Source organism: Hemiscyllium ocellatum, chromosome 35, assembly GCF_020745735.1.
Source record: "Hemiscyllium ocellatum isolate sHemOce1 chromosome 35, sHemOce1.pat.X.cur, whole genome shotgun sequence".
Taxonomy (NCBI): domain Eukaryota; kingdom Metazoa; phylum Chordata; class Chondrichthyes; order Orectolobiformes; family Hemiscylliidae; genus Hemiscyllium; species Hemiscyllium ocellatum.
The window spans coordinates 15,186,053-15,208,636 of NC_083435.1; the positions used below are offsets into that span (position 1 = coordinate 15,186,053).

The window sequence follows — 22,584 nt, forward strand, 5'->3', positions numbered from 1 at the left end:
CCCAGGTAATAGAGTCGAGTGTGAGGTGCTGGAAAAGCACAGCAGGTCACACAGCATCCAAGAGGCAGGAAAATCGGGCAAGAAGCCCTTCCCCAGGTAAGAGCCTATTCAGGGGTGGCATGGCGGCTCAGTGGTTAGCGCTGCTGCCTCCCAGCACCAGGGACCTGGGTTCGATTCCAGCCTCGGGCGACTGTCTGTGTGGAGTTTACACATTCTCTGCGTGGGCTTCCTCCGGATGCTCCGGTTTCCTCCCACAGTCCAAAGATGTGCAGGTTAGGGTGGATTGGCCGTGCGAGGTTGTACACAGTGTTCAGGGATGTGTAGGTTGGGTGCATTAGTCAGGGGTTAATGTAGAGTAATAGGGTAGGGGAATGGGTCTGGGTTAATTACGCTACGGAGGGTCTATGATTGTCTTCTCTTATATGTCCTGCTTTTGTGCAAGGAACCAATGTTGAAATTATGCTCCAATATTGAGACATCAGACCACTCCCCTCCACAAATCTGAAAAACAACCTGAAATAGTTCTACAGAGGCGGGTATGCCATCAACAAGTCCCCCTTTGTTCACAAACGGTGAGTCCGGGACACTGACCCAGCTCCCTCAGAGCCAACTCCAGTTTGTACCTGTCAGCCAGGACTCCCTGATTGGGGCTGGTAATCTGGTCCAGGCAGCGCACTCATGTTCCAAGTGGTGCACTTGGCTGACCACATTACAGTAACTACAGTACCCTCACATGAACTTCACAGAGCAGTGTTATTGTAGAGTACATCAGCATAAGGTTCAGCACCACCAAACCCTCCCAGGACAGGGACAGCACGGGGTTAGATACAGAGTAAAGCTTCCTCTACACTGTCCCCCATCAAACACTCCCAGGACAGGGACAGCACGGGGTTAGATACAGAGTAAAGCTTCCTCTACACTGTCCCCCATCAAACACTCCCAGGACAGGGACAGCACGGGGTTAGATACAGAGTAAAGCTCCCTCTACACTGTCCCCCATCAAACACTCCCAGGACAGGGACAGCACGGGGTTAGATACAGAGTAAAGCTCCCTCTACACTGTCCCCATCAAACCCTCCCAGGACAGGGACAGTACAGGGTTAGATACTGGGACAGGGACAGTACGGGATTAGATACTGGGACAGGGACAGTACAGGGTTAGATACTGGGAAATGCTCCCCAACACTGTGCTGAAGTATTTGCAGAGCACATCAGCATGGTGAGAGTGGACTCTGCCGTTCACTCCCCATCACTCTGTACAACCTGGTGACAGCCAGGCTCTCTGACAGACAGAACTGTGGATCTGTGACAGATTCTGACCATCCTTGCTGAGCACCAGGGCTCGTCCGCCCTGAGCAGTTTGCAATCGACTGTTTGTGTTTGCTGAGATGAGAATCTGTTCCGATACAGGCAAACATTGACACAATGGGAGGGAGAATCAGGTACTTTCCTGACCCGCTGACCAGGCCCACTATCTGACTACCCTGGGCCTTCTCCCGTGGTGATGTTTACGTCTATTGCTGCACCAGGTGTAGGGACAGGTCTGCAATAAGACGTGGAATACTTGGAGTGGACAGAGATGCTGTTACCACGGCAAGTGCAGTGGCCCGGTGGTTAGCACTGCTGCCTCACAGCCCCGGGGACACGAGTTCGAACCCAGCCTCGGGTGACTGGGTGGAGTTTGCACACTCTCCCCGTGTCTGCGTGGTTTCCTCCGGGTGCTCCAGCTTCTCCCCATCAGGGCAAAGGCACGCAGGTGAAATGGGTTCACCATGGGAAACGCAGGGTTAAAGGAATAGGCTGCTGGCCAATGGGAAGCGGTGGACTCGATGGATGAATTCCCAGCTCCCACACAACAGGGATTCTATGGTTCTAGATCCAATGTTCACCAGGGCCACGAAGACTGGATGGGTAAAGCAGTAACATGAGAGTACGTGTTGAATGTGAATTGGAGTGGAATTGGGGAAAGAGGAACGAAGGGAAAGGAGGAGTTGTTGCAATGTAAAGACTGACTCACACACTCATGACAGTGCAACACACCGTCACGACTGACTCTCTGACAGAGATTTAAATACAGAAAAACGGATACCTGGGTGTGAGTTACAGACTGGAATCGAATCGAGGGGTTCAGACGGTGGGCGGCACGGTGGCACAGTGGTTAGCACTGCTGCCTCACAGTGCCCGAGACCCGGGTTCAATTCCCATCTCAGGCGACTGACTGTGTGGAGTTTGCACGTTCTCCCCGTGTCTGCGTGGGTTTCCTCCGGGTGCTCTGGATTCCTCCCACAGTCCAAAGATGTGCAGGTCAGGTGAATGGGCCATGCTAAATTGCCCGTAGTGTTAGGTAAGGGGTATATGTAGGGGTATGGGTGGGTTGCGCTTCGGCGGGTCGGTGTGGACTTGTTGGGCCGAAGGGCCTGTTTCCACACTGTAAGTAATATAATATACAGAATAATGGATACCTGGGGGTGAGTTACAGACTGGAATCAAATCGAGGGGTTCAGATGGTTTATACACAGAATAATGGATCACCTGGTACAGAGTTGCAGACTGGAAATTAATCTGGGTTCAGATGGTTTATATACAGAATACTAGATACCTGGGAGGGAGTTACAGAATGGAATCTAATCAAGGGGTTCAGATTGTTTATATACAGAATAATGGGTACAAGGGAGTGAATTACAGACTGGAATCAAATCAAGGGGTTCAGATGGTTTATATACAGAATGACGATACCTGGGGGTGAGTAACAGACTGGAATCTAATCGAGAGGTTAAGATGGTTTATATACAGAGTAACGGATACCTGGGAGTGAGTTACAGACTGGAATCTAATCGAGAGGTTAAGATGGTTTATATACAGAATAATGGATACCTGGGAGTGAGTTACAGTCTGGAATCTAATCGAGTGGTTCACATGGTTTATATACAGAAGAATGTATGCCTGGGGGTGAGATACAGACTGGAATAAAATCGAGGGATTCAGATGGTTTCCATACAGAATAAGAGATACCTGGGAGTGAGTTACAGACTGGAATTTAAATGGGTTCAGATGGTTTATATACAGAATAATAGATACCTGGGAGGGAGTTACAGAATAGAATCTAATCGAGGGGTTCAGATGGTTTATATACAGAATGACGATACCTGGGAGTGAGTTACAGACTGGAATCTAATCGAGAGGTTAAGGTGGTTTATATACAGAGTAATGGATACCTGGGACTGAGTTACAGAATAGAGTTGAATCGAGGCGTTCCGAAGGTTTATACATAGAATAATGGATACCTGGGTGTGAGTTACAGATGGGAATCAAATCGAGGGGTTCAGATGGTTTATAGACAGAATAATGGATTCCTGGGGTTGAGTTACAGACAGGGATCAAATGGAGAGGCTCAGACGGTTATATAGAGAATAGTGAATACCTGGGAGTGAGTTACAGACTGGAATCTAATCGAGGGGTTCAGATGGTTTATATACAGAATAATGGATACCTGGGTGTGAGCTATAGGCTGGAATCTAATCAACACGTTCAGATGGTTTACATACTGAATAATGGATACCTGGGAGTGAGTTCCAGCCTGGAATTTAACCGAGGGGTTCAGATGGTTTATATACAGAATAATGGATACCTGGGGGTGAGTTGCAGACTGGAATATAATCGAGTGGTTCAGATGGTTTATAAAGAGAATAATGGATATCTGGGGATGAGTTACAGACTGGAATCAAATCGAGGGGCTCAGTTGGTTTATATACAGAATAATGGATACCTATGAGTGAGTTACAGACTGGAATTTAATCGAGGGGTTCAGATGGTTTATATACAGAATAATGGGTACCAGGAAGTGAATTACGGACTGGAATCTAATCGAGAGGTTAAGATGGTTTACGTAAAGAATAATGAATACCTGGGAGAGAGTTACAGACTGGATTCTAATCAACAGGTTCAGATGTTTTATATACAGAATAATGGATACCTGGGAGTGAGTTCCAGATTGGAATCTAACCGAGGGGTTCAGATGGTTTATATACAGAATAATGAATACCTATGAGTGAGTTACAGACTGAAATCTAATTGAGGGGTTCAGATGGTTTATATAGAGAATAATGGATACCTGGGAGTGAGTTCCAGACTGGAATCTAACCGAGGGGTTCAGATGGTTTATATACAGAATAATGGATACCTGGGAGTGAGTTACAGACTAGAATCTAATTGAGGGGTTCAGATGGTTTACATACAGAATAATGGATACCTGGGAGTGAGTTACAGACTGGAATCTAATCGAGAGGTTAAGATGGTTTATATACAGAATAATGGATACCTGGGAGAGAGTTACAGACTGGAATCTAATCGAGGGGTTCAGATGGTTTATATATAGAATAATGGATACCTGGGAGTGAGTTACAGACTGGAATCTAATCGAGGCGTTCCGATGGTTTATACATAGAATAATGGACACCTGGGAGTGAGTTACAGACTGGAATCTAATCGAGGGGTTCAGATGGTTTATATAGAGAATAATGGATACCTGGGTGTGAGGTACAGACTGGAATTTAATCGAGGGGTTCAGATGGTTTATATACAGAATACTGGATACCTGGGAGTGAGTTACAGACTGGAATCTAATCAAGGGGTTCAGATGGTTTATATACAGAATAATGGGTACCAGGAAGTGAATTACAGACTGGAATCTAATCGAGAGGTTAAGATGGTTTATAGACAGAATAATGGATTCCTGGGGTTGAGTTACAGACAGGGATCAAATGGAAAGGCTCAGACGGTTATATAGAGAATAGTGGATACCTGGGAGTGACTTACAGACTGGAATCTAATCGAGGGGTTCAGATGGTTTATATACAGAATAATGGATACCTGGGAGTGAGTTACAGACTGGATTCTAATCGAGGGGTTCAGATGGTTTATATACAGAATAATGGATACCTGGGTGTGAGCTATAGGCTGGAATCTAATCAACAGGTTCAGATGGTTTACATACTGAATAATGGATACCTGGGAGTGAGTTCCAGCCTGGAATTTAACCGAGGGGTTCAGATGGTTTATATACAGAATAATGGATACCTGGGAGTGTGTTACAGACTGGAATCTAATCGAGGTGTTCAGTTCGTTTATATAGAGAATAATGGATACCTGGGGGTGAGTTGCAGACTGGAATATAATCGAGTGGTTCAGATGGTTTATAAAGAGAATAATGGATACCTGGGGATGAGTTACAGACTGGAATCAAATCGAGGGGCTCAGTTGGTTTATATACAGAATAATGGATACCTATGAGTGAGTTACAGACTGGAATCTAATCGAGGGGTTCAGATGGTTTATATACAGAATAATGGGTACCAGGAAGTGAATTACAGACTGGAATCTAATCGAGAGGTTAAGATGGTTTACGTAAAGAATAATGAATACCTGGGAGAGAGTTACAGACTGGATTCTAATCAACAGGTTCAGATGTTTTATATACAGAATAATGGATACCTGGGAGTGAGTTACAGACTGGAATCTAATCGAGGGGTTCAGATGGTTTATATACAGAATAATGGATACCTGGGGGCGAGTTATAGACTGGAATCTAATCGAGGGTTTCAGATGGTTTCTCTACAGAATAATGGATACCTGGGGGTGAGATACAGACTGGAATCTAATCGAGGGGTTCAGATGGTTTATATACACAATAATCGATCCCAGGGAGTGAGTTACAGACTGGAATCTAATTGAGGGGTTCAGATGGTTTATATACTGAATAATATATACCAGGGAGAGGGTTACACACTGGAATCTAATTGAGGGGTTCAGATGGGTTACATACAGAATAATGGATACCTGGGTGTAAGTCACAGACTGGAATCGAATCGAGGTGTTCAGATGGTTTATATACAGAATACTGGATACCTGGGAGAGAGCTACAGACTGGATTCTAATTGAGGGGTTCAGATGGTTTATATACAGAATAATGGATACCTGGGTGTGAGCTACAGGCTGGAATCTAATCAACAGGTTAAGATGGTCTATATACAGAATAATGGATACCTGGGAGTGAGTTCCAGCCTGGAATTTAATCAAGGGGTTCAAATGGTTTATATACAGAATAATGGATACCTGGGAGTGTGTTACAGACTGGAATCTAATCGAGCTGTTCAGTTCGTTTATATAGAGAATAATGGATACCTGGGGGTGAGTTGCAGACTGGAATATAATCGAGGGGTTCAGATGGTTTATAAAGAGAATAATGGATACCTGGGTGTGAGGTACAGACTGGAATCTAATCGAGGGGTTCAGATGGTTTATATACAGAATACTGGATACCTGGGAGTGCGTTACAGACTGGAATCTAATCGAGGGGTTCTGATGGTTTATATACAGAATAATGGATACCTGGGAGTGAGTTACAGACTGGAATCTAATTGAGGGGTTCAGATGGTTTACATACAGAATAATGGATACCAGGGAGTGAGTTACAGACTGGAATCTAATCGAGGGGTTCAGATGGTTTATATACAGAATACTGGATACCTGTGAGTGAGTTACAGACTGGAATCTAATCGAGGCGTTCCTATGGTTTATACATAGAATAATGGATACCTGGGTGTGAGTTACAGATTGGAATCAAATCGAGGGGTTCAGATCGTTTATAGACAGAATAACGGATTCCTGGGGTTGAGTTACAGACAGGGATCAAATGGAGAGGCTCAGATGGTTATATAGAGAATAATGGATACTTGGGAGTGAGTTACAGACTGGAGTCTAATCGAGGGGTTCAGATGGTTTATATATAGAATAATGGATACCTGGGAGTGAGTTACAGACTGGAATCTAATCGAGGGGTTCAGATGATTTAGATACAGAATAATGGATACCTGGGAGTGAGTTACAGACTGGAATCTAATCGAGGGGTTCAGATGGTTTATATACAGAATAATGGATACCTGGGGGTGAGTTACAGACTGGAATCTAATCGAGCGTTTCAGATGGTTTCTCTACAGAATAATGGATACCTGGGGGTGAGATACAGACTGGAATCGAATCGAGGGGTTCAGATGGTTTATATACACAATAATCGATCCCAGGGAGTGAGTTACAGACTGGAATCTAATTGAGGGGTTCAGATGGTTTATATACTGAATAATATATACCAGGGAGAGGGTTACACACTGGAATCTAATTGAGGGGTTCAGATGGGTTACATACAGAATAATGGATACCTGGGTGTAAGTCACAGACTGGAATCTAATCGAGGTGTTCAGATGGTTTATATACAGAATACTGGATACCTGGGAGTGAGTTACAGACTGGAATCTCATCGAGGGGTTCAGATGGTTTATATACAGAATAATGGATACCTGGGAGAGAGCTACAGACTGGATTCTAATTGAGGGGTTCAGATGGTTTATATACAGAATAATGGATACCTGGGTGTGAGCTACAGGCTGGAATCTAATCAACAGGTTCAGATGGTCTATATACAGAATAATGGATACCTGGGAGTGAGTTCCAGCCTGGAATTTAATCGAGGGGTTCAGATGGTTTATATACAGAATAATGGATACCTGGGAGTGTGTTACAGACTGGAATCTAATCGAGCTGTTCAGTTCGTTTATATAGAGAATAATGGATATCTGGGGGTGAGTTGCAGACTGGAATCTAATTGAGGGGTTCAGATGGTTTATATACAGAATAATGGATACCTGGGTGTGAGGTACAGACTGGAATTTAATCGAGGGGTTCAGATGGTTTATATACAGAATACTGGATACCTGGGAGTGAGTTACAGACTGGAATCTAATCGAGGGGTTCAGATGTTTTATATACAGTGTAATGGATACCTGGGTGTGAGTTACAGATTGGAATCAAATTCAGGGGTTCAGATGATTTATATACAGAATAACGGATTCCGGTGGGTGAGCTACAGACAGGAATCTAATCGAGGGGTTGAGATGGTTGACATATCGATTAATGGATATCTGGGAGGGAGGTCCTGACTGGAATCAAATCGAGGGGTTCAGATGGTTTATAGACAGAATAACGGATTCCTGGCGTTGAGTTACAGACTGGAATCAAATGGAGACGCTCAGATGGTTTATATACAGAATAATGGATACCTGGGAGTGAGTTACAGACTGGAATCTAATTGAGGGGTTCAGATGGTTTATATACAGAATAATGGATACCTGGGAGTGTGTTACAGACTGGAATCTAATCGAGGGGTTCAGATGGTTTATTTACAGAATAATGGGTACCAGGAAGTGAATTACAGACTGGAATCTAATCGAGAGGTTAAGATGGTTTATATACAGAATGACAGATACCTGGGGGTGAGTAACAGATTGGATTCTAATCGAGGGGTTCAGATGGTTTATATACAGAATAATGGTTACCTGGGATGGGGTTACAGACTGGAATCAAATCGAGGGGTTCAGATGGTTTATCTCGAAAATAATAGATACCTGGGAGTGAGTTACAGACTGGAATCTAATCGAGGGGTTCAGATGATTTAGATACAGAATAATTGATACATGGGAGTGAGTTACAGACTGGAATCTAATCGAGGGGTTCAGATGGTTTATGTACAGAATAATGGATACCTGGGAGTGAGTTACAGACTGGAATCTAATCGAGGGGTTCAGATGGTTTAGATACAGAATAATGGATACCTGGGTGTGAGTTACAGACTGGAATCTAATCGAGGGGTTCAGATGGTTGATATCTGGCTAGTTAGCGGCATGGTGGCACATAGCGCCAGAGACCAAGGTTCAATTCCCGACTCAGGCGACTGACTTTGTGGAGTATGCACATTCTCCCCGTGTCTGCGTGGGTTTCGTCTGGGTACTCCGGTTTCCTCCCACAGTCCAAAGATGTGCGGGTCAGTTGAATTGGCCATGCTAAATTGCCCGTAGTGCTACATATGGGGTAAATGTAGGGGTATGGGTGGGTTGCGCTTCGGCGGGTCGGTGTGGACTTGTTGGGCCGTAGGGCCTGTTTCCACACTGTAAGTAATCTAAGGTAATAGAGAATAATGGATACCTGGGAGTGAGTTACAGACTGGAATCTAATCGAGGGGTTCAGATGGTTTATATACAGAATAATGGATACCTGGGAGTGAGTTACAGACTGGAATCTAATCGAGGGGTTCAGATGGTTTATATACAGAATAATGGATACCTGGGAGTGAGTTACAGACTGGATTCCAATCGAGGGGTTCAGATGGTTTATATACAGAATAATGGATACCTGGGAGTGAGTTACAGACTGGAATCTAATCGAGGGTTTCAGATGGTTTATATACAGAATAATAGATACCTGGGAGTGAGTTACAGACTGGAATCTAATCGAGGTGTTCAATTCGTTTATATAGAGCATAATGGATACCTGGGAGTGAGTTACAGACTGGAATCTAATCGAGGGGTTCAGATGGTTTATATATAGAATAATGGATACCTGGGAGTGTGTTACAGACTGGAATCTAATCGAGGGGTTCAGATGATTTATTTACAGAATAATGGGTACCAGGAAGTGAATTACAGACTGGAATCTAATCGAGAGGTTAAGATGGTTTATATACAGAATGACAGATACCTGGGGGTGAGGAACAGATTGGATTCTAATCGAGGGGTTCAGATGGTTTATATACAGAATAATGGTTACCTGGGAGTGAGTTACAGACTGGAATCAAATCGAGGGGTTCAGATGGTTTATCTCGAAAATAATAGATACCTGGGAGTGAGTTACAGACTGGAATCTAATCGAGGGGTTCAGATGATTTAGATACAGAATAATTGATACCTGGGAGTGAGTTACAGACTGGAATCTAATCGAGGGGTTCAGATGGTTTAGATACAGAATAATGGATACCTGGGTGTGAGTTACAGACTGGAATCTAATCGAGGGGTTCAGATGGTTGATATCTGGCTAGTTAGCGGCATGGTGGCACATAGCGCCAGAGACCAAGGTTCAATTCCCGACTCAGGCGACTGACTTTGTGGAGTATGCACATTCTCCCCGTGTCTGCGTGGGTTTCGTCTGGGTACTCCGGTTTCCTCCCACAGTCCAAAGATGTGCAGGTCAGTTGAATTGGCCATGCTAAATTGCCCGTAGTGCTACATATGGGGTAAATGTAGGGGTATGGGTGGGTTGTGCTTCGGCGGGTCGGTGTGGACTTGTTGGGCCGTAGGGCCTGTTTCCACGCTGTAAGTAATCTAATCTAATAGAGAATAATGGATACCTGGGAGTGAGTTACAGACTGGATTCCAATCGAGGGGTTCAGATGGTTTATATACAGAATAATGGATACCTGGGAGTGAGTTACAGACTGGAATCTAATCGAGGGTTTCAGATGGTTTATATACAGAATAATAGATACCTGGGAGTGAGTTACAGACTGGAATCTAATCGAGGTGTTCAATTTGTTTATATAGAGCATAATGGATACCTGGGAGTGAGTTACAGACTGGAATCTAATCGAGGGGTTCAGATGGTTTATATACAGAATAATGGATACCTGGGAGTGAGTTACAGACTGGAATCTAATCGAGGGGTTCAGATGGTTTATATACAGAATAACGGATACCTGGGTGTGATGGTTTATAAAGAGAATAATGAATACCTGGGGATGTGTTAGAGACTGGAATCAAATCGAGGGGCTCAGTTGGTTTATATACAGAATAATGGATACCTATGAGTGAGTTACAGATTGGAATCTAATCGAGGGGTTCAGATGGTTTATATAGAGAATAATGGATACCTGGGAGTGTGTTACAGACTGGAATCTAATCGAGGGGTTCAGATGGTTGATATATGGTTAGTGGGGGGCATGGTGGCACACAGCGCCAGAGACCCAGGTTCAATTCCCACCTCAGGCGACTGATTTTGTGGAGTTTGCACGTTCTCCCCGTGTCTGCATGGGTTTCCTCCGGGTACTCCGGTTTCCTCCCACAGTCACAAAGATGTGCGGGTCAGGTGAATGGACCATGCTAAATTGCCCGTAGTGTTCGATAAGGGGTAAATGTAGGGGTATGGGTGGGTTGCGCTTCGGCGGGTCGGTGTGGACTTGTTGGGCCGAAGGGCCTGTTTCCACACTGTAAGTAATCTAAGGTAATAGAGAATAATGGATACCTGGGGGTGAGTTACAGACTGGATTCTAATCGAGGGGTTTAGAAGGTTTATATACAGAATAATGGATACCTGGAGTGCGTTACAGATTGGAATCTAATCGGGGGATTCAGATGGTTTATATACAGAATAACGGACACTTGGGAGTGAGTTACAGACTGGAATCTAATCGAGGGGTTCAGATGGTTTATATACAGAATAATGGTTACCTGGGAGCGTGTTACAGACTGGAATCTAATCGAGGGGTTCAGATGGTTTATGTACAGAATAATGGGTAGCAGGGAGTGAATTAGAGACTGGAACCTAATCGTGAGGTTCAGATGGTTTATATACAGAATAATGGATACCTGGGAGTGAGTTACAGACTGGAATCTAATCGAGGGGTTCAGATGGTTTATATACAGAATAATGGATACCTGGGAGTGAGTTACAGACTGGAATCTAATCGAGGGGTTCAGATGGTTGATATCTGGCTAGTTAGCGGCATGGTGGCAAACAGCGCCAGAGACCCAGGTTCAATTCCCATCTCAGGCGACTGACTGTGTGGAGTTTGTACATTCTCCCCGTGTCTGCGTGGGTTTCGTCTGGGTACTCCGGTTTCCTCCCACAGTCCAAAGATGTGCAGGTCAGTTGAATTGGCCATGCTAAATTGCCCGTAGTGTTAGGTAAGGGGTAAATGTAGGGGTATGGGTGGGTTGCGCTTCGGCGGGTCGGTGTGGACTTGCTGGGCCGAAGGGCCTGTTTCCACACTGTAAGTCTAATCTAATCTAGTAGAGAAGAATGGATACCTGGGAGTGTGTTACAGACTGGAATCTAATCGAGGGGTTCAGATGGTTTATGTACAGAATAATGGATACCTGGGAGTGAGTTACAGACCAGAATCTAATCGAGGTGTTCAGTTCGTTTACATAGAGAATAATCGATACCTGGGGGTGAGTTACAGACTGGAATATAATCGAGGGTTTCAGAAGGTTTATATACAGAATAATGGATACCTATGAGTGAGTTACAGACTGGAATCTAATCGAGGGGTTCAGATGGTTTATATAGAGAATAATGGATACCTGGGGGTGAGTTACAGACTGTAATTTAATCGAGGGGTTCAGATAGTTTATATACAGAATAATGGATACCTGGGAGTGAGTTACAGAATGGAATCTAATCGAGGGGTTCAGATGGTTTATATACAGAATAACGGATACCTGGGTGTGAGGTACAAGAATGGAATCTAATCGAGGGGTTCAGATGGTTTATATACAGAATAACGGATACCTGGGTGTGAGTTACAGCCTCGAATCTAATCAAGGGGTTCAGATGGTTTATATATAGAATAATGGATACCTGGGAGTGTGTTACAGACTGGAATCTAATCGAGGGGTTCAGATGGTTTATATACAGAATAATGGATACCTGGGAGTGAGTTACAGATTGTAATCTAATCGTGGGGTTCAGATGGTTTATATAGAGAATAATGGATACCTGGGAGTGTGTTATAGAATGGAATCTAATCGAGGGGTTCAGATGGATTATATACAGAATAATGGATACCTGGGAGTGAGTTACAGACTGGAATCGTATCGAGGGGTTCAGTTGGTTTATATGGAGAATAATGAATACCTGGGGGTGAGTTACAGACTGAAATTTAATCGAGGGGTTCAGATAGTTTATATATAGTATAATGGATACCTGGGAGTGAGTTATAGACTGGAATCTAATCGAGGGGTTCAGATGGTTGATATCTGGCTAGTTAGCGGCATGGTGGCACACAGCGCCAGAGACCCAGGTTCAATTCCCGACTAAGGCGACTGTCTGTGTGGAGTTTGCACATTCTCCCCGTGTCTGCGTGGGTTTCGTCTGGGTACTCCGGTTTCCTCCCACAGTCCAAAGATGTGCTGGTCAGTTGAATTGGCCATGCTAAATTGCCCATAGTGTTAGATATGGGGTAAATGTAGGGGTATGGGTGGGTTGCGCTTCGGCGGGTCGGTGTGGACTTGTTGGGCCGAAGGGCCTGTTTCCACACTCTAAGTAATCTAATCTAATAGAGAATAATGGATACCTGGGAGTGAGTTACAGACTGGAATCTAATCGAGGGTTTCAGATGGATTATATACAGAATAATGGATACCTGGGAGTGAGTTACAGACTGGATTCCAATCGAGGGGTTCAGATGGTTTATATACAGAATAATGGATACCTGGGAGTGAGTTACAGACTGGAATCTAATCGAGGGGTTCAGTTCGTTTATATAGAGCATAATGGATACCTGGGAGTGAGTTACAGACTGGATTCTAATCGAGGGGTTCAGATGGTTTATATAGAGAATAATGGATACCTGGGAGTGTGTTACAGAATGGAATCTAATCGAGGGGTTCAGATGGTTTATATAGAGAATAATGGATACCTGGGATTGTGTTACAGAATGGAATCTAATCGAGGGGTTCAGATGGTTGATATACAGAATAATGGATACCTGGGAGTGAGTTACAGATTGGAATCTAATTGCGGGGTTCAGATGGTTTATATAGAGAATAATGGATACCTGGGGGTGAGTTAGAGACTGGAATCAAATCGAGGGGCTCAGTTGGTTTGTATACAGAATAATGGATACCTGGGGGTGAGTTACAGACTGGAATCTAATCGAGGGGTTCAGATGGTTTATATACAGAATAATGGATACCTGGGAGTGAGTTACAGACTGGAATCTAATCGAGGGGTTCAGATGGTTTATATACAGAATAATGGATACCTGGGGGTGTGTTACAGACCGGAATCTAATCGAGGTGTTCAGGTCGTTTATATACAGAATAATGGATACCTGGGAGAGTGTATTACAGGCTGGAATCTAATCGAGGTGTTCAGTTCGTTTATATAGAGAATAATGGATACGTGGGGGTGAGTTACAGACTGGAATCTAATCGAAGGGTTCAGATGGTTTATAAAGAGAATAATGGATACCTGGGGATGAGTTACAGACTGGAATCAAATCGAGGGACTCAGTTGGTTTATATACAGAATAATGGATACCTATGAGTGAGTTACAGACTGGAATCTAATCGAGGGGTTCAGATGGTTTATATAGAGAATAATGGACACCTGGGAGTGAGTTACAGACTGTAATTTAATCGAGGGGTTCAGATGGTTTATATATAGAATAATGGATACCTGGGAGTGAGTTACAGACTGGAATCTAATCGAGGTGTTCAATTCGTATATATAGAGCATATTGGATACCTGGGAAAGAGTTACAGACTGGATTCTAATCGAGGGGTTCAGATGGTTTATATACAGAATAATGGATACCTGGGAGTGTGTTACAGACTGGAATCTAATCGAGGGGTTCAGATGGTTTATGTACAGAATAATGGATACCTGGGAGTGAGTTACAGATTGTAATCTAATCGCGGGGTTCAGATGGTTTATATAGAGAATAATGGATACCTGGGAGTGTGTTATAGAATGGAATCTAATCGAGGGGTTCAGATGGATAATATACAGAATAATGGATACCTGGGAGTGAGTTACAGATTGGAATCTAATCGCGGGGTTCAGATGGTTTATATAGAGAATAATCGATACCTGGGGGTGAGTTACAGACTGGAATATAATCGAGGGGTTCAGATGGTTTATAAAGAGAATAAAGGATACCTGGGAGTGTGTATCAGACTGGAATCTAATCGAGGTGTTCAGTTCGTTTATATAGAGAATAATGGATACCTGGAGGTGAGTTGCAGACTGGAATCTAATCGAGGGGTTCAGATGGTTTACATACAGAATAATGGATACCTATGAGTGAGTTACAGACTGGAATCTAATCGAGGGGTTCAGATGGTTTATATACAGAATAATGGATACCTGGGAGTGAGTTACAGACTGGAATCTTATCGAGGGGTTCAGTTGGTTTATATAGAGAATAATGGATACCTGGGAGTGTGTTACAGACTGGAATCTAGTCGAGGGGTTCAGATGGTTTATATACAGAATAATGGATACCTGGGAGTGAGTTACAGATTGCAATCTAATCGGGGGATTCAGATGGTTTATCTGCAGAATAACGGACACTTGGGAGTGAGTTACAGACTGGAATCTAATCGAGGGGTTCAGATGGTTTATATACAGAATAATGGATACCTGGGAGTGAGTTACAGATTGGAATCTAATCGAGGGGTTCAGATGGTGTATATACAGAATAACGGACACTTGGGAGTGAGTTACAGACTGGAATCAAATTGACGGGTTCAGTTGGTTTATATACAGAATAATGGATACCAGGGAGTGTGTTACAGACCGGAATCTAATCGAGGTGTTCAGTTCGTTTATATAGAGCATAATTGATACCTGGGAGTGAGTTACAGACTGGATTCTAATCGAGGGGTTCAGATGGTTTATATACAGAATAATGAATACCTGGGAGTGAGTTACAGATTGGAATCTAATCGCGGGGTTCAGATGGTTTATATAGAGAATAATGGATACCTGGGGGTGAGTTACAGACTGTAATTTAATCGAGGGGTTCAGATGGCTTATATACAGTATAATGGATACCTGGGGGTGAGTTAGAGGCTGGAATCAAATCGAGGGGCTCAGTTGGTTTATATACAGAATAATGAATACCTATGAGTGAGTTACAGACTGGAATCTAATCGAGGGGTTCAGATGGTTTATATAGAGAATAATGGATACCTGGGGGTGAGTTACAGACGGGAATATAATCGAGGGGTTCAGATGGTTTATAAAGAGAATAATGGATACCTGGGGATGAGTTAGAGACTGGAATCAAATCGAGGGGCACAGTTGGTTTATATACAGAATAATGGATACCTATGTGTGAGTTACAGACTGGAATCTAATCGAGGGGTTCAGATGGTTTATATAGAGAATAATGGATACCTGGGGGGGAGTTACAGACTGTAATTTAATCGAGGGGTTCAGATGGTTTATATTCAGAATAATGGATACCTGGGGGTGAGTTACAGACTGGAATCTAATCGAGGGGTTCAGATGGTTGATATATGGTTAGTGGATACCTGGGATTGGGTTACAGTCTGGCATATTATCGAGGGGTTCAGATGGTCTATATACAGAATAATGGATACCTGGGAGTGTGTATCAGACTGGAATCTAATCGAGGTGTTCAGTTCGGTTATATAGAGAATAATGGATACCTATGAGTGAGTTACAGACTGGAATCTAATCGAGGGGTTCAGATGGTTTATATACAGAATAATGGGTACCAGGAAGTGAATTACAGACTGGAATCTAATCGAGAGGTTAAGATGGTTTACGTAAAGAATAATGAATACCTGGGAGAGAGTTACAGACTGGATTCTAATCAACAGGTTCAGATGTTTTATATACAGAATAATGGATACCTGGGAGTGAGTTACAGACTGGAATTTAATCAGGGTTCAGATGTTTTGGATACAGAATAATGGATACCTGGGACTGAGTTACAGATAAGAGTCTAATCGAGGGGTTCAGATGGTTTATATACAGAATAATGGATACCTGGGAGTGAGCTACAGACTGGCATCTAATCAACAGGTTCAGATGGTTTATATACAGAATAATGGATACCTGGGAGTGAGTTCCAGCCTGGAATTTAATCGAGGGGTTCAGATGGTTTATATACAGAATAATGGATACCTGGGAGTGAGTTCCAGCCTGGAATTTAATCGAGGGGTTCAGATGGTTTATATACAGAATAATGGATACCTGGGAGTGAGCTACAGACTGGCATCTAATCAACAGGTTCAGATGGTTTATATACAGAATAATGGATACCTGGGAGTGAGTTCCAGCCTGGAATTTAATCGAGGGGTTCAGATGGTTTATATACAGAATAATGGATACCTGGGAGTGAGCTACAGACTGGCATCTAATCAACAGGTTCAGATGGTTTATATACAGAATAATGGATACCTAGGAGTGAGTTCCAGCCTGGAATTTAATCGAGGGGTTCAGTTCGTTTAGATAGAGAATAATGGATACCTGGGGGTGAGTTGCAGACTGGAATATAATCGAGGGGTTCAGATGGTTTATATAGAGAATAATGGATACCTGGGGGTGAGTTACAGACTGTAATTTAATCGAGGGGTTCAGATTGTTTGTATATAGAATAATGGATACCTGGGAGTGAGTTACAGACTGGAATCTAATCGATGGGTTCAGATGATTTAGATACAGAATAATGGATACCTGGGAGTGAGTTACAGACTGCAATCTAATCGAGGGGTTCAGATGGTTTATATACAGAATAATGGATACCTGGGGGTGAGTTACAGACTGGAATCTAATCGAGGGGTTCAGATGGTTTATATACAGAATAATGGATACCGGGGGGTGAGAACAGACTGCAATCTAATCGAGGGGTTCAGATGGTTTATATACTGAATAATATATACCAGGGAGAGGGTTACACACTGGAATCTAATTGAGGGGTTCAGATGGTTTATATACAGAATACTGGATACCTGGGAGTGAGTTACAGACTGGAATCTAATCGAGGGGTTCAGATGGTTTATATACAGTGTAATGGATACCTGTGAGTGAGTTACAGACTGGAATCTAATCGAGGCGTTCCTATGGTTTATACATAGAATAATGGATACCTGGGTGTGAGTTACAGATTGGAATCAAATCGAGGGGTTCAGATCGTTTATAGACAGAATAACGGATTCCTGGGTTTGAGTTACAGACAGGGATCAAATGGAGAGGCTCAGATGGTTATATAGAGAATAATGGATACTTGGGAGTGAGTTACAGACTGGAGTCTAATCGAGGGGTTCAGATGGTTTATATATAGAATAATGGATACCTGGGAGTGAGTTACAGACTGGAATCTAATCGAGGGGTTCAGATGATTTAGATGCAGAATAATGGATACCTGGGAGTGAGTTACAGACTGGAATCTAATCGAGGGGTTCAGATGGTTTATATACAGAATAATGGATACCTGGGGGTGAGATACAGACTGGAATCTAATCGAGGGGTTCAGATGATTTATATACACAATAATCGATCCCAGGGAGTGAGTTACAGACTGGAATCTAATCGAGGGGTTCAGATGGTCTATATACAGAATAATGGATACCTGGGAGTGAGTTCCAGCCTGGAATTTAATCAAGGGGTTCAGATGGTTTATATACAGAATAATGGATACCTGGGAGTGTGTTACAGACTGGAATCTAATCGAGCTGTTCAGTTCGTTTATATAGAGAATAATGGATACCTGGGGGTGAGTTGCAGACTGGAATATAATCGAGGGGTTCAGATGGTTTATAAAGAGAATAATGGATACCTGGGTGTGAGGTACAGACTGGAATCTAATCGAGGGGTTCAGATGGTTTATATACAGAATACTGGATACCTGGGAGTGCGTTACAGACTGGAATCTAATCGAGGGGTTCTGATGGTTTATATACAGAATAATGGATACCTGGGAGTGAGTTACAGACTGGAATCTAATTGAGGGGTTCAGATGGTTTACATACAGAATAATGGATACCAGGGAGTGAGTTACAGACTGGAATCTAATCGAGGGGTTCAGATGGTTTATACACAGAATACTGGATACCTGGGAGTGAGTTACAGACTGGAATCTAATCGAGGCGTTCCTATGGTTTATACATAGAATAATGGATACCTGGGTGTGAGTTACAGATTGGAATCAAATCGAGGGGTTCAGATCGTTTATAGACAGAATAACGGATTCCTGGGGTTGAGTTACAGACAGGGATCAAATGGAGAGGCTCAGATGGTTATATAGAGAATAATGGATACTTGGGAGTGAGTTACAGACTGGAGTCTAATCGAGGGGTTCAGATGGTTTATATATAGAATAATGGATACCTGGGAGTGAGTTACAGACTGGAGTCTAATCGAGGGGTTCAGATGGTTTATATATAGAATAATGGATACCTGGGAGTGAGTTACAGACTGGAATCTAATCGAGGGGTTCAGATGATTTAGATACAGAATAATGGATACCTGGGAGTGAGTTACAGACTGGAATCTAATCGAGGGGTTCAGATGGTTTAGATACAGAATAATGGATACCTGGGGGTGAGTTACAGACTGGAATCAAATCGAGAGGTTCTGATGGTTTATATACAGAATAATGGATACCTGGGAGTGAGTTACAAAATGGAATCTAATCAAGGGGTTCAGATGATTTAGATACAGAATAATGGATACCTGCGGGTGAGTGACAGACTGGAATCAAATCGAGAGGTTCTGATGGTTTATATACAGAATAATGGATACCTGGGAGAGAGTTACAGACTGGAATTTAATCGAGGGGATCAGATGGTTTATATACTGAATAATGGATACCAGGGAGTGAGTTCCAGACTGGAAGCTAATCGAGGGGTTCAGATGGTTTATATACAGAATAATGGATACCTGGGAGTGAGTTACAGAATGGAATCTAATCGAGGTGTTCAGATGGTTTATATACAGAAGAGTGTATACCTGGGGATGAGATACAGACTGGAATCTAATCAAGGGGTTCAGACGGTTTATATACAGAATAATGGATACCTATGAGTGAGTTACAGACTGGAATCTAATCGAGGGGTTCAGATGGTTCATATACAGAATAATGGATAACTGGGAGTGGGTTACAGACTGGAATCTAATTGAGGGGTTCAGATGGTTTATATACAGAATAATGGATACCTGGGAGTGTGTTACAGACCGGAATCTAATCGAGGTGTTCAGTTCGTTTATATAGAGAATAATCGATACCTGGGGGTGAGTTACAGACTGGAATCTAATCGAGGGGTTCAGATGGCTTATATATAGAATAATGGATACCTGGGGGTGTGTTACAGACCGGAATCTAATCGAGGTGTTCAGGTCGTTTATATACAGAATAATGGATACCTGGGAGAGTGTATTACAGGCTGGAATCTAATCGAGGTGTTCAGTTCGTTTATATAGAGAATAATGGATACGTGGGGGTGAGTTACAGACTGGAATCTAATCGAAGGGTTCAGATGGTTTATAAAGAGAATAATGGATACCTGGGGATGAGTTACAGACTGGAATCAAATCGAGGGACTCAGTTGGTTTATATACAGAATAATGGATACCTATGAGTGAGTTACAGACTGGAATCTAATCGAGGGGTTCAGATGGTTTATATAGAGAATAATGGATACCTGGGAGTGAGTTACAGACTGTAATTTAATCGAGGGGTTCAGATGGTTTATATATAGAATAATGGATACCTGGGAGTGAGTTACAGACTGGAATCTAATCGAGGTGTTCAATTCGTATATATAGAGCATATTGGATACCTGGGAAAGAGTTACAGACTGGATTCTAATCGAGGGGTTCAGATGGTTTATATACAGAATAATGGATACCTGGGAGTGTGTTACAGACTGGAATCTAATCGAGGGGTTCAGATGGTTTATGTACAGAATAATGGATACCTGGGAGTGAGTTACAGACTGGAATCTAATCGAGGGGTTCAGATGGTTTAGATACAGAATAATGGATACCTGGGTGTGAGTTACAGACTGGAATCTAATCGAGGGGTTCAGATGGTTGATATCTGGCTAGTTAGCGGCATGGTGGCACATAGCGCCAGAGACCAAGGTTCAATTCCCGACTCAGGCGACTGACTTTGTGGAGTATGCACATTCTCCCCGTGTCTGCGTGGGTTTCGTCTGGGTACTCCGGTTTCCTCCCACAGTCCAAAGATGTGCAGGTCAGTTGAATTGGCCATGCTAAATTGCCCGTAGTGCTACATATGGGGTAAATGTAGGGGTATGGGTGGGTTGCGCTTCGGCGGGTCGGTGTGGACTTGTTGGGCCGTAGGGCCTGTTTCCACGCTGTAAGTAATCTAATCTAATAGAGAATAATGGATACCTGGGAGTGAGTTACAGACTGGAATCTAATCGAGGGGTTCAGATGGTTTATATACAGAATAATGGATACCTGGGAGTGAGTTACAGACTGGAATCTAATCGAGGGGTTCAGATGGTTTATATACAGAATAACGCATACCTGGGTGTGATGGTTTATAAAGAGAATAATGGATACCTGGGGATGTGTTAGAGACTGGAATCAAATCGAGGGGCTCAGTTGGTTTATGTACAGAATAATGGATACCTATGAGTGAGTTACAGACTGGAATCTAATCGAGGGGTTCAGATGGTTTAGATACAGAATAATGGATACCTGGGGGTGAGTTACAGACTGGAATCAAATCGAGAGGTTCTGATGGTTTATATACAGAATAATGGATACCTGGGAGTGAGTTACAAAATGGAATCTAATCAAGGGGTTCAGATGATTTAGATACAGAATAATGGATACCTGCGGGTGAGTGACAGACTGGAATCAAATCGAGAGGTTCTGATGGTTTATATACAGAATAATGGATACCTGGGAGAGAGTTACAGACTGGAATTTAATCGAGGGGATCAGATGGTTTATATACTGAATAATGGATACCAGGGAGTGAGTTCCAGACTGGAAGCTAATCGAGGGGTTCAGATGGTTTATATACAGAATAATGGATACCTGGGAGTGAGTTACAGAATGGAATCTAATCGAGGTGTTCAGATGGTTTATATACAGAAGAGTGTATACCTGGGGATGAGATACAGACTGGAATCTAATCAAGGGGTTCAGACGGTTTATATACAGAATAATGGATACCTATGAGTGAGTTACAGACTGGAATCTAATCGAGGGGTTCAGATGGTTCATATACAGAATAATGGATAACTGGGAGTGGGTTACAGACTGGAATCTAATTGAGGGGTTCAGATGGTTTATATACAGAATAATGGATACCTGGGAGTGTGTTACAGACCGGAATCTAATCGAGGTGTTCAGTTCGTTTATATAGAGAATAATCGATACCTGGGGGTGAGTTACAGACTGGAATCTAATCGAGGGGTTCAGATGGCTTATATATAGAATAATGGATACCTGGGGGTGTGTTACAGGCTGGAATCTAATCGAGGTGTTCAGGTCGTTTATATACAGAATAATGGATACGTGGGGGTGAGTTACAGACTGGAATCTAATCGAAGGGTTCAGATGGTTTATAAAGAGAATAATGGATACCTGGGGATGAGTTACAGACTGGAATCAAATCGAGGGACTCAGTTGGTTTATATACAGAATAATGGATACCTATGAGTGAGTTACAGACTGGAATCTAATCGAGGGGTTCAGATGGTTTATATAGATAATAATGGATACCTGGGAGTGAGTTACAGACTGTAATTTAATCGAGGGGTTCAGATGGTTTATATATAGAATAATGGATACCTGGGAGTGAGTTACAGACTGGAATCTAATCGAGGTGTTCAATTCGTATATATAGAGCATATTGGATACCTGGGAAAGAGTTACAGACTGGATTCTAATCGAGGGGTTCAGATGGTTTATATACAGAATAATGGATACCTGGGAGTGTGTTACAGACTGGAATCTAATCGAGGG

General features: G+C 42.9%; 1 protein-coding gene across 1 annotated transcript in view; it reads right to left on the reverse strand.

The window, feature by feature from the left end:
* Positions 1–22,584, reverse strand: part of LOC132832435 (vesicle-trafficking protein SEC22b-like) — a 57,578-nt gene that overhangs the window by 17,822 nt on the left and 17,172 nt on the right. The window lies entirely within an intron of this gene.